A 4,191-nucleotide genomic window follows, 5' to 3' on the forward strand; every position below is an offset into this window, starting at 1 on the left:
TTCTGGTCGTTCTGCCTTTAGGGTCAATTCGTATATTACCCTTTTATTATATAGGAATAGAGACCTGGTGCATGTGTGGGGACCAGCTGGCCTGCCCTGATGGGGGTCCCAGATCTGGGTGGGGGGTCCCCACTATGTGGCAGGACCGGCCTGGGTGAGGGTTTGAGGGTGGTTTGCAGCCTGGCCTTGCCCCGATTGGGGTTGGGGGGGGTCCCGGCTGGGGGGCAGGGCTGGCCTGGGGAGGGGCCACCAGGGGTTTGTAGGCTGTCCATGCCCCCGATTGGGGTGGGGGTCCTCATGAGGGGGCAGGGCAAGCCTGGGTGAGGGGCTGTGGGTAGTTTGCAGGCCGGCCATGCCACCAATCGGGGTGGGGGTCCCTGCTGGGGGCAGGGCCAGCCTGGGCAAGGGGCCGCGGTGTTCTGGTCTCTGGTCATTCTGGACGTGATGGCGTTGCAATCGCTAGCTTTTTATATATATAGACAATACCCATTAGATGGATAATACCACATTTTGCTTATCCATTCATTAGTTGATGCACATTTGGGTTGTTTCCACAGTTTGGGCATCTATAATAATAAAAGCATAATATGCTAATTAGACAGATGTCCTTCTGGGATGAAGCCGGGGCTGCAGCCGCCATGGCTGCAAAGGCCTACTCTTGCACGAACTTTGTGCATCGGGCCTCTAGTTATGAATAATGCTGCTATGATCATTAGTGTACAGGTTTTAATGCAGACTTATGTTTTCATTTTTTGTGGGTACATACTCTAGAAATATACAGGGTAGGATAAAGTAGGTTTGTAGTTGTGAGTACGCCAGTTTATTTTTTGTGTTAGTAATTAATTACTGTATTATTTTCCATATGAGCAACTGTAAACCTACTTTTTCCCCACCCTGTACTCGCTGGGTCATAGGATAATTCTGAGTTCTGTCTCCACCCCTGTGACGCCGGGTTCTTAGTAAGTAGGAAGAACTCAAGACCGAATCAAGGCCTAGCACAGCTTCCACATGGAATGTTGACCACACGGTGGTGCTGTTTTCTTCTTTAAATCCACATTATTTAAAACATTTCTCTTGCATACCCTTTATTCTGGGACCAGCCTGGATGGGGCAGATCCTGCCTGCCAGCCTTGAAGCTCAGTGCATTTCCTCCAAGGAGATCGCTGTCTGTGACTGAGAGCCATTCAAGATACACATCACCCGAGTGCTCAGAATTCATCTTCAGATCTTAAATGATGTCGTCAGCTGAAGAGTGTCGGCTGACCTGGAGAAGAAGTGATTGGCATTGGGAAGCATGTTGCATTGAAGCAGCACTTCAGTCATCCTCTAGACCAGGGGTCCTCCAACTTTTTAAACGGGGCCAGTTCACTGTCCCTCAGACCGTTGGAGGGCCGGACTATAGTTTAAAAAACAACTATGAACAAATTCAGCAGCAGCCAGCGGCGGCAAAAACACCCGGCGGGCCGGATAAGTGTTTTTGGCGGGCCGCAAGTGGCCTGCGGGCCGTAGTTTGCGGACCCCTGCTCTAGACTGCTGCTTGGGTACAGGAACAAGGTAAGGGATCATCATAGCTTTTTCTTTTTTTCCCCTTTTTTCATTATTATTTTTTAATTGAAATTCTTTATTGTTTAAAGTATTACATATGTCTCCTTTTTCCCTCATTGACCTCTCCCCAGCCGCTCCCACCCCCAGCACAGAGCTTTTTCGAGGGCTCTGTGAGCAAGCCCTTGGTGAGGGTGGAAGAGAAGAGCTGCCATCTGATGAGCACCTGTGAGGTAGGTGTTAAGCTCCTTACATTCACTGTCTATTTAAAAATCTCTAACACATTTCACGAGGTAGGCATTATTCCCATTTTGTCGATGAGGAAACAGGCTGGATGAGTACAGCTTTTGGTCCCAGGTTATACAGCCCAAAGAGGCGAGATTCTGTTTTAAACCCAGGTTTGACTATTTCCACGGATCCCCAGTTCTCTTTCTCCATGTGCTCTGGAAGGTGGAGCTGCGCCCTTGCAGCATCTATAACTAACTTAGGGAGACAAGATTCCTACAAGTATGTTTAATAAAATAAGGCAACAGCAACTTAAAATTCATGAAAGAGAGTTACTTCTGTTGACATGGAAATGGTCGCCATATATTGCTAAGTGAGAATAAGCAAGCTTGTGAATAGCAAGTTAGTCTTCAGTGGAGGCCAACAGTGGGAGGTATTGTGCCCGGATCTAGACAGCACCAGGAGGCTTCCCACTGCTTCCTACCAGCCAACCTCTTCTTAGGGTTAACCATTTCTACTCCATACTATAGGTTATGGTTATCTGTTCTGCATACAAAGGAAATAATCTAGTATCTATACTTTTTGTTGTTAATCCTCTAACCCAAGGATATTTCCCATTGATTTTTAGAGAGAGTGGAAGGGAAGGAGGGAGAGAAAGAGCGAGAAACATCATGTGAGAGAGACACATGGATTGGTTGCCTCCTGCACATGCCCAGACCAGGGGTGGGGATCGAATCTGCAACCCAGGTATGTGTCCTTGACTGGGAATCAAACCTGCAACACTCTAACCACCAAGCCATGTCGGCCAGGGTAGTATGTATACTTTTTTAAAAATATATATTTGCCCTGGCTGGTTTGGCTCAATGGATAGAGCATCGGCCTGTGGACTGAAAGGTCCCAGGTTCGATTCCGGTCAAGGGCATGTAACTTAGTTGTTGGCATATACCCAGTGGGGAGTGTGCAGGAGGCAGTTCATCGATGTTTCTCTCTCATCGATGTTTCTAACTCTCTATCTCTCTCCCTTCCTTTCTGTAAAAAACCAATAAAATATATTTAAAAAATAAAAATAAAACAATAATATATATATATTTTATTGATTTTTTACAGAGAGGAAGGGAGAGGAATAGAGAGTTAGAGAGTTAGAAACATTAATAAGAGAGAAACATCGATCAGCTGCCTCCTGCACACCTCCTAATGGGGATGTGCCCGCAACCAAGGTATATGCCCTTGACCAGAATCGAACCTGGGACCCTTCAGTCCGCAGGCCAAATCTCTATCTACGGAGCCAAACTGGTTAGGGCAATGTGTATACTTGTATGTTTAGTTGCGTTCCCCACATTTTGTCTGTGAGATTTATTCATGTTGTTGCATGTAACAGTGACCTGTTCAAATTGCTGATTGCTATTCCATGGACTGGATATACCACTGGCTGATGGACATTTGGGTGATTTCAGATTTGGGGCTATTGTGAAAAAAGTTACTATGAATACCCTTTTACATGTCTTTTGGTTGATGTATTCGCTCATGTCTCTTGAATATTTGGATTGTTTCCAGTTGGGGATCACTGAGAATAATGCTGCTATGAGCATTCTCGTTACCTGGCTTTTGGTGCACATCCGTAGGCAATTCTGTTGGGGACAGGTCTGGTTTGCTGGGTCACAGCACGTGGATATTTGACTTGAGGACATAGCCAGAGTGTTTTCAACACGGTGGTACCTCTTGCTTGTTATTGACATTCAAATAGCATTATTGGCAGATGTTCCCTGGATTGCATACATGGAGAGAAGGAAGCAGGGGTACAGGGAATGAGAAAGTGCACAACAGAGGTCCGCGTGTAGACATGTTGATTCAGAGTCTCAGGGTCCCCAGGGGAGAGGAAAACCATGGTTTTGGCGACTCCCAGCAGTTCCCTCCAGATTGCCGGCTTGCAGCACATCTGCACACCTGGGAGGCGGGATCTGGGGATGCGCTCAGGCCCTGAGCTGTGCCCCCTGCCTCCAGCCCTGGTTTATCAGCCCTCGGAGGGCAGGACAGTGCCTTCCTAGCAGCTGGGCCCCGCTTTAGGCGGCTGCAGCTGCCCCAGGCAGGGCTTTTATTGTGAAAGGAGCTCCCCCTTCCGCGCTTTCGGGGAAGTGGAGAGGCTGGGCCAGGACTTGCCGCAGGGACTTTGCAAACTCTGCAAACGTTCCTAGCTGATCGCGGAGGCTCGAGGCTGCGGGGGGCTCCCGCGGGTCCCACGTGCATTTGCCCAGACCTCCTCTATCAACTCCACCCGCAAGCATCCCAGTGCATATCGCACACCCCGGAGTTGTCCAGGGGCCACTTGGCTGCTGGGAAGCTGTGGACCTTTGGTCCTGGCACGCCACTGTGCCAGGGCCGGCCGGGGTGGCAGGATGAGCTGGTGAGCCAACTGAGCACCTGGTG

The sequence above is a fragment of the Myotis daubentonii genome, chromosome 14 (assembly GCF_963259705.1).
Source record: "Myotis daubentonii chromosome 14, mMyoDau2.1, whole genome shotgun sequence".
Classification (NCBI taxonomy): domain Eukaryota; kingdom Metazoa; phylum Chordata; class Mammalia; order Chiroptera; family Vespertilionidae; genus Myotis; species Myotis daubentonii.